Below are 15,510 nucleotides of genomic sequence, written 5' to 3'. Positions count from 1 at the left end.
TCAGGTGTCCTGAAACAAGAGAAAACGGACTCCTATGACGGGACACTCAAATAAACATACACATAGCTACATGTTTTGTGGACTACCCACTGTACAGTATCCTTTTCAACACTTTGTAATAAACCTAGTCATGCCTATGTGTGTTTCAGATCATTACCATAACATTATATCTTTAGCGGGTCTGGATGAAAGCGGTTGTACAAAGACAAGCATTATCTAGGACGCATGACTGTATTATGCAATATTAACCCCTAAATCGGTTAATTTGGACAATCATTCGCGGACACCTTCCCCTATTAGTCCTTTTACGAGGTTGAACTCTTACATACCGCATAAATTGACTGAGTTAAAATACAGCATAAATAAGCAATATGAAGGAATCTTATTACTTGTAGCAAAAAATAATGTACAGTATATAAATGTACTGTACAGTACTGTACAGGGTATATACTTTCTGCAATATGATGCAAAAAATTTTGCTTAACTTGTATATTTCACACTTCCTATTTCTACTAATCTAAAATGGACTCCTATCACCTAGTTCTAGTTATACTGCACAGACTATATCTGACAGACTGCCAGAGCGGCTTACTATCATCTGGGATGAATCAGAATTACCGAACACAGATTTTTCAGGGATAGTGGTGTTTGAAGTTACTTTATGTTACACACAATTATTCTTGTAGGTGTAACAAATGTGTACAGTATACAGTGGTCCCTCGGTTAACGAGCACAATTCGTTCCAGAAGGTTGCTCGTTAACCGAAATGTTAACGAACCATTGTTTCAATGGGTTTTTGGGTAATTGGTTCCAGCTCACCGAAAATTACATACAAACTAAAAATAAATCCAGTAAAGTACACTTACTCTGAGGTGTGCATGTAGAAGGCTCCTGGTTGATTGAATTGAATTGAAACAGTTTATTTAGCCAGAAAAACACAGATACAGAGTGGATAATAATAACAATATTAACATGGCTGAGCCGGTTGAGAACCTGAGCTCTCTTTGAGGCACCTGATATATACTATAAATTTATCTCAAGGAAGTATTATGTAACATTTAGTATCATCTGGAATAGTACAATAACATGGTAGTAAAAAGTACATGATGATGATGATGATGATGATGGGAATTAGAATGGGGGTGGAGGAGAAGGGAGAAGAGAAGGCATTGGGGTGGAAGAGAAGTCACCCCATGCCGCCATTTCACCCATAAAATTTTAGTTCACTTGGTGTAATTCAAGATTATTTTCTTTAAATCAACACTGTACTGCATTATATATTGTCAATATGTAAAATATATTTCAAAATGACCAATAATTTGACTGGAAACGAAAAAAGCGTTTAGTTGAAGAGTCTCAAGCAAGATGTTCCTTCCTCTGAACTGGTTAAACAAACTGGCGTAAGCTTGGTGTGTTGAGTGGCTGTTTACAAAGCAAACAGTTTCTGTACTTCAATTATGTTCAATAATTGTTAAAATGACTAAAAATTTAATATAAAACTTTTAAAATTATTGAAGAGTACAACCTTTACTAAACTAGTAAGGAATTTAAGCCCTAAAACCGATTTCTGTATTGGGGAGTAATACTACAGCTGGTGGGCAGCCAAATGCAGGCGAAAACATGTTGGGAAAAATCCGTAAGGAATTCGTTAACCGGGAGTTTGCTCGTCAACCGAAGTGAAGACTCTTATGGAAGGTAATTCGTTAACCGAAATGTTGTTAACCGAGGCGCTCGTTAACCAAGGGATCACTGTATATCTCCACAAATGATCTGTGTGGATAGGGTAAAAAAATTAACATATTGAGGAAATAAAAAACAATACAATACTGTATTTTTTTTTTAGCCCAAATAAGTGTCATCAGCCTAGGGCAAGACAAGCCTCGCCACAAGGACTCTGACACACTGTACAGGACAGTCGGACCCTTAACATTCGCGGGGGTTAGGTAACAGAGATACCCGTGAATGTTAAAAATCCGTGTACTATTGCTGCCCCCCTAAAAAAAAAAACCCCTGGCCCCCATGTCCTTATTTACTGTGATATACCTGTGTGTAGTTCGAGTTTTAAGACCAAATTATTTGCAAAAAATTGGGGTCGTAATTAAACGGGTAATAGCTCTGTTAGGGTTGAAAATATTTACCAGTAACGCCAGTAAACACGGAAACGATGCACCAACACACCACCAGCTGTGAGTGTCGCATTAGCTGAAGCAGGGCAGATTCTTTGCGCCATCATAGCAAGCCCAAAGTAGCAAATCCATGGTATGGTAGCACAGGACTATGAAAAACAAAGTATCTTATTTACTTAGACAAAGTTAATTTATAGATACTGGATATAAATTCTTGTTCATTACATTTGAAACATCAATCTTTGTTAATTAAATTTGGAAACAAGAGAAAACTATTTATACTGGATTTTCTTATTAAAATATTACATCACAAGTATATTTTTACCTAACTGTGACTGAATGAACATATTCTTGGAAATAAATATGGAAAATGTAATATTTCGGAATGACGATATATTACAGGGAAGTGATAAAAATCATGACGAAAGACTTTCGCCATAGTTCAAAAGATGTTACCGAATCGCTGTATCGGTATTCAGTTAAAAACTGTTGTACTCGTACCATTACACATTATTCTATCCTATCATTAGCCTTATAATCCCACAACTGAAAAACCATTCAAAAGTTTATTACGTAACATTCTTTTTGAACTAAAGAAAGCGAAGCCATTACTTCTACCTTGTAATAATATGTGACACCATTTCAGCAAAATACGCTTTCCATGTTCTCAGAAATAAATGGTAGTTTTGTTGAAACGAATGCACAGTATTTAATATTTAAATGCAAAATAGCTGTAAAAAACAATTAATACACCCGTAATGTACTGGCTGGCATCTCCACTGCCCTCGCTCCCGCCCCAGTCACCTCCTCCCCGCCTATCCTCCGGGCCTCCACATCGCCACTACTGTTGTATTACAATAATATTCTATCCTAATTGATTCTGAATAAATACTAATGCATACCATATTTCTGAATATTTTCATTAAAATCCATCCAAATCATTTCCTCTTGTCATCGCCTGCAGCACCAAACAGCTTCTCCCAGTCCTCTCCTTGAACAGGCCAGAGGGCACGTGGTTTTTCGAATCATTTTCAATTAAAAAAATGTTAACACACGATATTTTACCTAAACTGCTTGAATGAATATATTCTGGAAATAAATAGTAGTTTTATGAAACGTGATGGTTTCTTGTCACCAAAATAGGATAAAATACATGACGAAACAAAAGATCACCTAAACTTCCAATGTTCATATGAGATGTTACTGCTTTTTTAATAGTTTTCGTTAAAATACTGTTATATTTATAAATGGATATTATATTCATACTGTGCTTGATATACTACATTCAAGAAAATGAAATATTTTGCCAGAAATGATTTAAGTATTACAGTGGAAATGGATAAAATCGTGATTTAAAACAATGACTTTCGCTTTTCGTTTCAAAAGAGCGTTACCGTAATCGCCAATGGTTTCTGAAGCAAAACTGTTGTATCACAGTGAATACAGATAGAATATTATTGTAATACAACAGTTTTTAACTGAAAACCATTCGAAAAGCGATTATGGTAACATCTTTTGAGCGAAAGAAAGCGAGTCATTGCTTTCGTCACTTTCCACTGTAATACGTACGTCATTTCAGCAAAATATTACATTTCCATATTCTCAGAAATAAATAGTACTTTTGCTGAAACATGATGTATTTCAATGTAAATTAGGATAAAATACATGACGAAAACAAGAGACTTTACCTAACCTTCCGATGTTCAAGAGATGTTACTTGTTTTTTTAGTAGTTTTCGGTTAAAATACTCTTATATTAGTGATATTCTATTCATACTGTGCTTGATATAATACATTCACGGAAATGTAATATTTTTGCAACTACAATGCTGATGTCAACACAAGTGTGGTTACAGAGAGACTGACTGAGTGAGGGAGACCTATGCGTGTGTGAGTGAGGTTGCGGGAGCGGGCGGTGTCCCGTGTTCGGTGCCGCGCGCGATTTGAATGTACTTCAATTACTTCAATGTACAGAATATTCCTCCGGCGGGGCAATCCGCGTATTTGCGAATCCGTGAATGCTAAACCCGCGTATGTGAAGGGCCGACTTTATGTTCTATTTCTCCTAATGATTAAAAAAAACATCTCTCAACACTTTCACACACAAATATAGACTGCATTGTACTGTACTGTACTGTACTACACTGTACTGTACTACACTGCACTGTTCTACACTGTACTGCACTATACTGTTCTACACTGTACTGCACTGTACTGTTCTACACTGCACTGTACTGTTCTTCACTGTACTGTACTATGATGTACTGTTCTACACTATACTGTTCTACACTGTACTGTACTGTACTATGCTATACTGTACTACACTGTACTACACTGCACTGTTAACATAAGAACATAAGAATGGAGGAAACTGCAGCGGGTCTATTGGCCCATACTGGGCAGTCCCGTTTACACCCAACCCCTATTGTACTGCACTATGCTATACTGTACTACACTGCACTGTACTACACTGTACTGTGCTACACTGTACTGCACTGTACTATGCTATACAGTACTACACTGTACGTGTACTACAATGCACTATACTACACTGTACTGTACTACACTGCACTATTCTACACTGTACTATGCTATACTGTACTACACTGCACTGTACTACACTGCACTGTTCTACACTGTACTGTACTACACTGTACTGTACTGTTCTACACTGTACTGCACTGTACAGTCAACCCTCACTTTACGCGGTCCCACATTCCGCGTTTCCACGTTTACGCGGTGCCCTGCCGGAACCCAGGATGCTCACATTCCGCGGTGCGTGTACCCCTTTACGCGGCGAGTGGCTGGCGAGCCACGTCATTTTTTGATCCAAACCTCCCGCCATCCGCCATGTTGTGTAAGCGGCGCGAGCATGGTGCGCACAAGGTCGCCCAGTCATCAAAACATTACCGAGTTCTTCACCCGCACCCCACCACAGCCGGCCCAAGTCAGTGATAGTGATAATTATAGTGAGGATATGGACATATATGGACTTTGAGGGGTTTGACAAAGAGGCCCTGCAAGCCTCTGTGGTGGATAGTGATACAATTGATACAAGTGATACAGGTGAGGGCCAATAATCTGCCCTCTGCCTCGGAACCAACCGCCCATCCCCGTATGCCCAGCCATCTTTTCTACTAATGCAATTGTTAAAAAACCTAATATTATTTATATTTCTCTTAATTATTAATTGTGTGTGCATACCATCATAAAGTTAAGATAAAATTTTTACTACAACATAGTTGTGTGTCGTCAAAAAGTGGAGTTTGGGGGTCAGCCCGGTCTCTATTTCATTTAATTCCATATGTTATGTTATTCACTTTACGCGTTTCTCACTTTCCGCGGTACCCTGTGGGTTACATTAACCGCGTAAAGTGAGACCCAACTGTACTGTACTACACTGTACTGTACTACACTGTACTGTACTGTACTGTTCTACACTGTACTGCACTATACTGTTTTGTGGTGCATACAATAAATGCTCATCAAATGCCAAACAAGTAAAAAAATATTTTGTTTTTCAACAATTTCTTACACTTTATTTTTTATTGGTCAGTTATTGGAAATACCAGAGAGAGAGATATAGTTTTAACAGCACCTTTAAGGACTGAAGTGAGCTGCCTTCAATATAATAAAAAATAAATAAATTAATGAAGAAAAATAATTAGTTTAATGGGCCTGTTTGTGTTTACCCCCAACTTGAAGTTAACGTGGGTTATTTTTTACCCTATCTGACAGGATGCAATTCATATACAGTACTGTAGTTCAATCTGAATCCCACATTATGGTTTTGGAAATTCAAATTTCTTTTGAGTGTCACTGGATTCTAAGTGAACTGTGTGTTTGTATACCATACTTATTATTCTTCCACAATGAGAAGGCTAGCCATCTTGTTTATAAACTGTGTACTCAAGGTGACCTCTTCAGTACCATTCTCACAGTCATCACTGGCAAATATAGGTTTTTTTAATGGGTGGAGCCCCCAGTGAGGGTCCAGGGGGGGGGGAGCCCCCAGTGAGGGTCCAGGGGGGGAGCCACCAGTGAGGGTCCAGGGGGGGAGCCCCCAGTGAGGGTCCAGGGGGGAGCCCCCAGTGAGGGTCCAGGGGGGGAGCCCCCAGTGAGGGTCCAGGGGGTAACTAGTGAAGCCCCCCTATAAGTGGAGAAAAGTATTTTTTTTATTGTCAGGAACCATTTTCCTTGATATAAAAAGTTAAACATTGAAATTTCGAATATTTTTCCTGCTACAGTACAGTACATGTATATGTAATTAGATAATAAATATGAAACTGTATTCAAAACATCAATTATTTATTCATTCATTTATCAATAAAACTAAATGTATACAATGATCCTCTTGACTTTGATTTGCAAATCAGATATACTGTAGAAGTCCAAAAATCCAGACTGCTTGGGGATTGGGTCAGTCCGGATTTTCGGATTTTCCGGATTCTCAGGCAGTACTTTTAAAATTCAAATTTAAGGAGGAGTAAAGAAGAGATGAACAGGTACATTTTGATAGTTTATTCATTAGCAAATATAGCATGCATTCAAAACAAGCAGTTTTAAAGAAAAAGCTGTGAATTCTAGAATTTTATTCTTTGCCTTTTTTATATCATAAATTGTAGACTTTCCAATGTTTCCATTAGAACAGTATTGCTCACACCACGTTCTAGTTTCTTAATTATTTCAAGTTTGTCACTCAATTTCAACGTGTTCTTCTTTCTCTTCACACAACGAAGTTTATCTACTTTGGGAGCCATTATTATGGGCTTGTACAGTACTCTGTAAATGGAAAGAGTAGGACTCAAAATTACATATGTTGTCACAGTTTGATTGCTCGTTTTAAAGTGGCAACCACGTGGTCGCTTGTTGTCACTGTGCAGCTGTGGCACTCACGCATGCACACATACACACAAATGCCCGCTAAAAAAAAAAAAAAAGGGAAAAAGTCCGGTTCAGGTGTATCCGATTCTGGCATCCGATTTTGGACTTTTAATGTATAAAATCATTAACAATATTATATATATATATATATATATATATATATATATATATATATATATATATATATATAGTATATATATATATATATATATATATATATATATATATATATATATATATATATATATATATATATATATATATATATATATATATATATATATATATATATATATATACACACACACACACACAGTAATACCCCGATTTACGCGGTCAATTGAACCTGCGGAGTTGCGCGTAAAACGAGAAACGAGTAAATGGAATAACAGAACATATGGGATTAATTGAAATAGAGACCGGGCTGACCCCCAAACTCCACTTTTTCAGACACAATACCTATGTTGTAGTAAAAATAACATCTTAATTTTATGATGGTATGCACACACAATTAATAATTAAGAGAAATATCAATATGATTAGGTGTTTTAACACTTACATAAGTAGAAAAGATGGCTGGGCACACGGGGATGGGGGGTTGGTTCCGAGGCAGAGGGCAGATTATTGACCCTCACCTGTATCACTTGTATCAATTGTATCACTATCCACCACAGAGGCTTGCAGGGCCTCTTTGTCAAACCCCTCAAAGTCCATATAAGTCCATATCCTCACTATCATTATCACTGACTTGGGCCAGCTGTGGTGGGTGGCGGGTGAAGAACACGATAATGTTTTGATGACTGGGCCATTTTCAAAAAGGACCTTTTTTACATTTTTGTGACACTTATTTTTAACCTAAATTAAACATGTTTAATGATGAGTTGAAATATAAAAAGTTGTATAAAATATACAAACAGTAATATACTTAGAAGTGTTAATTTGTCAAATATCACTATAATGTAATGAAGGCTATTTTGTGGTTTTTCTAAAATTTCAATTTTTTTAAAGGCACTGTATATGTTACATACATGATACATGCATTCATACAGTGTAAATAAAGAACTGAAATAAATGAATATTCATTTATACTCCTGCTGGAACAACATACTGTATGCCAACCAAATTAACTTACTTCACAAACTAAAGGAAGTAGCTAATGTGGCCTTCAGTTCCCACTGCTTTAGTATACGTAAGGTAATTTATATAATTCTTTTTAGACAGGCCCAAAAGAGGACAAATTAACGTTCTGCTTGAGGTGGCGCAGGACGGAGGACAGAGTGCTCAAAAGCAGGACTGTCCTGCCTAAAGCAGGACGCCTGGCCAGCCTAACAGAGGTTAAACCTGAACCTATCCCTGGTCCTTCCACTTTTAACTAAGGTATTGTACTTTCGGACATGGCGCGCCCCAAAATTTTAAATTACTGAAACATTTAGATTTCATTTGGTAATACTTTTCTTTAGTACACAGCTGTAATACCATTTATATACTACACTAGATATATGAAGGAGACTTGTGAAAGTATACGTTAGTCATACAAGTTCGATAAGTAAATATGCACTACACTGGCAGCCTTTGTGTGTCCTCACCATCAATGTCTTCACCTTAACTCACGTGTTGTGTTTGTTTACAACACTTTACCCTCAGTGTCGTACTGGAGCCACAAAGTTGTTGTTCCGGCCTCAAGATTGTCGTACACTTCTGTAGTATCTTGGGTTATTTAATGGGAGAATGAAGAGTCACATGGTCTGTCTGGCTGGCTGTTTATTCTCTGTTCTTGGTTACAACGTGCCTGACACATTTCGTAAGAAGTAACATAATATATAATATATACATTCAATAAAGGCAGCATATAAACATACATATATATAACACTATTTCTCCCTTTCAAAAGAGAGCATGGCTGCTACAAATACTAAATAAACAAAACTTACAGAATTACATATGGCAGGGAAGAAGGGAATAGAACGCAACAAATATAACTTCCTAACTAAACAGTTTTGAAAGGCCTGTTCACAATTCAGATAATTAGAGGTCTAATTTAATTACAGGTCTCCTAACTCTGTTTGATCTTCTAGGCTTATTCCCTCCATCAAGTTTTACAGGGATTTCACTTGCACTCTGTGCCTTATCAGTGACAGACATATCATCACTACAATCAGTTGACACAGTGGGTGGACGCTGGGAAACATCATCTTTGACATCATCATGATGATGATCATCTGAAAATGTGTCAAGTTTATCATCATGTCCTGGTGCTACATTCATCTCGTCATGTGCCTGAATGATGTGATCCACATGAACATACCTCAAAGAGTTACCACATTTCACTAAATATGTCCTAGATCCACATACCTTGTCGATGACACCAGTTATCCACTTTGCATGTACAGTACCATAACCTTTAGCCATGTTCCTAACTCTCACCCTTTCATTTACCTTGAACACTCTTTCACTGGAACTCTTATCATAATACATTTTTTGTTGAGCTTGTTTCCTCTCTACAACTTCAAACAGACTTGGCTAAACTAAACTTAATCTTGTTCTCAAATGTCTCTTCACCATTAACTCTGCAGGAGTACATCCTGTCACACTATGTGGCGTGGTTCTGTATCTGAGTAAGAAATTTGCTAGTCTGTGTTTCATTGATTTTCCTACAGTTCCTTGAATTACCTGCTTGGAAAGTGCTTCCTTTACAATTCTAACTGATCTCTCAGCTGCACCATTAGAGGCAGGATGATAGGGTGGGGTCAGTACATGCTTTACACCGTTGAATCTCATGAAGTTTTTAAACTCTGATGATTGGAATGGAGGACCATTGTCAGAAACTACCTCTTCTGGTATTCCATGTTCGGCAAATATTGATCTTAATTCATCAATGGTGCTACCAGCATTAGTACTGTACATGTGCTTAACATCAATCCACTTTGAATGACTATCAATTAATACAAGAAATTTGTCTGTTCCCTTATCACAGAAGGCAATGTGTACTCTTTGGAAGGGACGGGTAGGCCATTTCCAGGTTTTCAAAGGTGTGCTGGGTGGCATACTCCTAACATTCTGACAAACAGAGCACTCACGTACCATCATTTCTATTTCACCATCCAGTATAGGCCACCACACAAAACTTCTGGCCAGTGCTTTCATAGCACATATACCTGGATGTTCAAAATGCAGTTCATTCAAAATTTGCCCTCTAAAACACTGTGGAATTAACACCCTCATACCCCACAACACACATCCCTGTTGTACTGATAATTGACATCTCCTTAAATGATACGGTTGAAAGTCTAAGGATGGACAAATCTCTGGCCATCCATTTAGTGTATACTCCAGGACTCTTCCAAATACAACATCTTTCCTAGTTTCATGAGCAATCATTCCGGAGGTGACTGGAAAATCTTCTGCTATCATGGTTACAGCATAAACCTTAGGCTCTACTCCATCATTTGATCCACTACCTGGCAACCTTGACAAAGCATCTGCATTGGAATGATCATCTGAACGTCTGTACTGTATCTCATAGTCATATGCCGACAATATCAAACCCATCTTTGCATTCTTGCTGCAGCAAGTGCAGGAACAGGTGATTTAGGACCCAAAATTGCCAAGAGAGGCTTGTGATCAGTTATTAAAACAAAATTCCTCCCATATAGATACTGGTGAAATGTCTTTACTCCAAATATGATAGACAAAGCCTCTTTCTCTATTTGTGCATAATTTTTCTCGCTTTGGGTAAGAGTTCTCGAGGCATATGCAATGGGTCTTTCTTCACCGTTATCCATTATGTGACTTATGACAGCACCTAATCCATAGCCCGATGCATCACAAGCAGCATATAAACATACATATATATCACAACTTCCAGACATTATTAGTGGCTTTATTTATTACCTAGATTTTCATGCCCAATGAAAAGAGTTCAAAGTGTTGATGCACGGTTAACCGTAATTGCTTATTAATTACTTCAAGCTTTGGGAGAAATTTCTCCAGTATAATTGAAGCCATATAAAATTGTGCATCTTCATATACTTTACTTCTACTTTTATCCTCTTCACCACTGATCGGCTCGTTAGCCGCTTGGATGATCGGTCACGTCTCTGTAACTTTTCCTTTTCTTTTATCCTCTTCACCAAGGGGCACTGCTCAGTCGAGTGTCCTTACTTGGAGCTGACGGACGCTTGCCCCACAAGGGGTCACAGCTCAAGATTGAAGAAGCAGCAAGTCCAAAAAACTGTGAGGGCAAAGTTTTCGGAGTGAGAGTTGTGAACTCTTGGAACAATCTACCAGAAAGTGTTGTGACGGCACCGAGTTTGAGCTCTTTCAAGACAAGACCTGACCAACACTGGAGCAGGTTCAGGTACATTCAGGAGCCAGTTCATGCCCAGTACTTGCCAACAATGCGTAACAGAGACGTGACCGACCGACCAAGCGGCTAACGAGCCGATCTTTTGGTGAAGAGGATAAAAGAAACAAAAAGTAAAAAAGTAAATCAAATGCATGAACATCCTGTGCGGAATTTAGGAATACCTGAGTTTCTCCGGTAATGTTACATAGAAAACGAAAGACCCAGATCTCCTGAAGTGGTTAGAGAACGAATGTTTTACCTGGGAGACTCAAAAGGTTTACAGGTTTTGTGGGCGTGGAGCGTAATATGAATTATTAGGTTTTAACAGACTATCCATGTCATTATGACCAAGACACAACTATATTTACTGTTAATGAAAATTGTCAAATAAGTGAGTGTTGTAGCTGCCAGTAAGAATAGCGTATTCTAATATCGCCCTTGGGGATTGCCATGAGTTTCCTATTGTTACTGAAGTGTATTTAGGAAAGTCATTAATCTCCTGAAAATAATATGTCAGAATAAAAATCTTGAAGATCTAACGTATCCCCATAGAGAGTTCCTTGTCTGAAATTCCGCTGATGTAGTAAGAACGACGTTGTCAGCGTGTGTTTGTGTGCTTTCTCATGGACTGAAACTGTGCCTACAATACACGGTGTTTTGCAGGCACAGTTTCAGTGAACCCTGTGAATGGTGTTGTCATGATCATAATAACGGCTAGCCTGTAAAACTTAATGATTCATATTACGCTAAACGTCCACAAAACCTTCTGAGTACCAGTAGGAAATTAAATGCGAAGTGGAAGGGCCCATATACAGTAACTGATGTCATACGCAATGGTGCAGCGTATGAGTTAACCCACCTTTCAGATGAGACCGAAATAATCCGACGAGCAGCAGAAAAGGTGAAAAGATGTATCAATAGAGATATGTTTGTCCATGAAAATGACATCCAGGTTCACCCTAATGATTCTTCCTCAGAATCAGAACCTGATGAGGGAGATGCTATACTGGATGAGGAGAGAACAGTAGTTGCTCCTGCTCCCGGATTTCCCGTAAGGAAGAGGAAACCAGTAGTTAGACTGGATCTTTAAAAGGCAGCAGGCTTTTAAAGTGAACCTCCTTGGTTGGTGATGTGTTGTTGATGGTGAAGTGCACAATCTGTTGTAGGTAACTTTGGTAGTATGGAAAGGAAAAGAAATGAGGATGTGTTTTGTTTGGTTGAAAGTATTTTGCAGAGGGATGGTCAATTTGCAGTATAAGACATAGAGATTGGAAGATGGATTGGCAGTTATGTTATCATCTGATGAGTATCTGTTACTAGTTTCAGTAAAGATACCAGTTGTGAGTTCTCAAGTTGTGGTTTGTAAGTCCTACGTAGGCTTGCTGTTGTTGGTGTATAGGTGGAGTTCGTGACTTTCAGGAAGTATTCGGGCATGGAAACATGGCACCGTTACTTCTACATGGCAAATGCCATAAGTACAGACAGTTTTAGTTTGGTTGTGTTCTCATGAGGACCGTTTCGTTAGCATTGGATTCTTGGGAATACCCGCTCGTTCGGAATCCCTCGAATGTTGTTGTCTCTTGCGAGTGCGACATGACTCTTTAGATTAAAGTCAAACAAATCATTCCTTCGACTTGATGGGGTCCGTTCGTCTATGTCCTAGCTTGAGAAATCTATGTTAAATCTCAGGGTGTCCTGTAAGCATTTGACCAATCGCTTAAAAGAAACTTTCCTGTGACCTATGAACATTGAAATTTGAGTTCTGTAAGTAAAGATTTTGGGTGTGCACTTTACCTACCAATATGAGGGTGTATTTTGTAATATGTAACACCATTCATTATTATTGTATGATATGATGTATCTAACCCCATTTATTATTATTGTATGAAATGTGGTCTGTAACCCCAGGTATTAGTATTCTTGGTGCCACTATGTCATGATGTATGTATCCCTATATTTTTTATGAAGGTGTGTCACATTCTATTTGTATGTTAACAGATTTTCATTTCTTTTGCCCAATTCTGACCACCGGTAGGGATTTATTTTTCTAGTTTTATTAGTATAATATATGTGAATTATTTGTGGATGGGAAATTATATTTTGTATTAACCATTTAATGTGTACAGTATGTAACTACTTACGTGTTTTCTGAACGTTACCGCATAATATGAATCTTGGGGAAGGTGGGAGCTTTGTCATGATCGTAAAGACGGCTAGCCTGTAAAACTTAATGATTCATATTACGCTAAACGTCCACAAAACCTTCTGAGTCCCCCAGTGGAAACGTACTCCGTTTTCTCTGTTTCTTTGATGACGTCTTCGAGATGTCGTCATTATCTTGACCGAATTGTAAACTCTTTCTGCTACCGAGACCCTGAAAACCCTTTTTCACCTATGAATATCAGAGACCCTGATAATCATAGTGAAATTGTTGTAGGGATGTTAACTAAGGAATTAGTTAAGTTTCCTGATAGAAACTTTAGACCAGCGTCTTCGTGTTTGTCGACAGGCTGCGTGTTGGAACTTGTACTGGGATTACCATCCACTTCCTTTTGTGATCAATTTGATTCTTGCCTTTGACAGATCAGTCAGAGCATTGTTTGTGAAGAGAATATTAGGGAATGAAACTGAGTTCGTAGTCTCAGTTTCAAACGTCAGAGTGTACAGTAATGTAATACATTGAAATAGTTAAGTAAGTGAAATCCGTGACCTAGCGTGGGGTGAGAGTGCCGGGGCATCAACAGTCAGTAAGTGCCTCGTTCCTCACCCACACAGGTAGGTCATTCCACTCCGTGTTGTACCCGTCATTCTAAGTGATTTGACCTAATTAATAGTTTGATTGTGCAAGTGTTACAGTAACGTAGTTGATGTGCTTTGAGTGAAGTATTTTTACGTCCCTTTGAAACGTTGATGTGCGTTATCACAGGTCAGTAAATGCCTCGTTCCTCACCCACAAAGGTCCCTATCGCAGCCTAGGCCGTGTCTGTAGCGTGGATGTTGCATCCACTAGTCTGGGGAGATGTCTGAGGTCCAGTAGGAAACGGTTATCTCCGTGAATCCCGACTGTCAGAAGCTCTACTACCACCTATGGGCCCCATAGCTGGCCAGTCTGGTCCCACGCTCGGCCCACAAGGTGACCCCAGATCACCAAGCCATAAACAACTACCAGCCCCCATCATTGGTGGATGAGTGCCTAGCTCAGTAGGTCTATTGGTGGTGGTGGTGTTATTTCACCGGAATCTTCAGAGTTCGTTGGAAGGTGCCACGTGGTGATGAGACCCCCATCGCGGTCGCTTGAGTATTACTCCTGGGGTGTTGAGTGTTGTGTTGGCCGTTGCCACGGGTTTTCATGGTGCTAAAGTGCTATAAGAGTTTATGTGTATTAATGTGTGTGTACACCCAGTCGTGGTGCAAACAAATTGAGCCTGAGGGCATGGTATCCGGAGTTCGTTTTTTGGTGTATACAACTTTTTCCTGCATCCATTTTAGTGTCTGAATATATATTGTATTTGTATGTTGGGTCTATTATTCACCTACAGTATCCACCGTTGTTTCTTTCCTTTTGCTTGATACTATAATTACATGTACCCATGGGCCCACCTCTCGTCACGCTACCAAAGGTTGAAGTATTAAAGTAAAAGTTGTTATAAGAGTGACAAGCCCTTAAAGGGTGGCAGCTTTTGTTGCCCGCTCTTATAGTGTATTATACACCATTCACAGGGAGATACAGTGTACACAATGATAGCAGAAGACAACTCTATAGGCAACAGAGGAGGTGGTTAAATCGAGCAGAGAGCAGCTAAGTACTGTTCTTTTTTTCTCTTTATTTTTAAATAGGTGTAGATCTATACACAGTCTGCACCCCACAACAACAACAACCATGAGAATGATATATGATATGTGATAACTGCAGGGAGACGTCGGTTATGGAGGGTACAGGCCTGACTAATCCAACGTTTAGGAAGTTGCTAACTGCCGTAAAGCATGAAGGCTGTTGCTGGTATTACCCTGACTGCATAGTCTAGGTGAAAGAGGCGATTGCAAGCCATAAGGGAACGAGTTCCATAGGGACGAAAATAGATGAAGCTGGAGCCCTGCTGGTTGCCAAACTAGAGCAAGTTGGGAAAAAGATCCTTGCTAAGACTGAGGAAGTAGC

At 38.8% G+C, this 15,510-nt stretch overlaps 1 protein-coding gene across 1 annotated transcript in view; it reads right to left on the bottom strand.

Annotated features, from left to right (window-relative positions):
- Positions 1–8,627, bottom strand: part of LOC121874166 (serine/threonine-protein phosphatase 6 regulatory ankyrin repeat subunit C-like) — a 70,442-nt gene extending 61,815 nt beyond the window's left edge. The window contains exon 1 of the mRNA XM_042378171.1: positions 8,596–8,627. The gene's annotated coding sequence lies outside the window, so the exon portion shown is untranslated. The remainder of the gene's footprint in view (positions 1–8,595) is intronic.
- Between the last annotated feature and the right edge of the window lie 6,883 nt (positions 8,628–15,510).

This window comes from Homarus americanus, unplaced genomic scaffold, assembly GCF_018991925.1.
Source record: "Homarus americanus isolate GMGI-L3 unplaced genomic scaffold, GMGI_Hamer_2.0 scaffold55640, whole genome shotgun sequence".
Taxonomy (NCBI): Eukaryota; Metazoa; Arthropoda; class Malacostraca; order Decapoda; family Nephropidae; genus Homarus; species Homarus americanus.
This window is presented reverse-complemented; position numbering and strand designations above follow the sequence as displayed.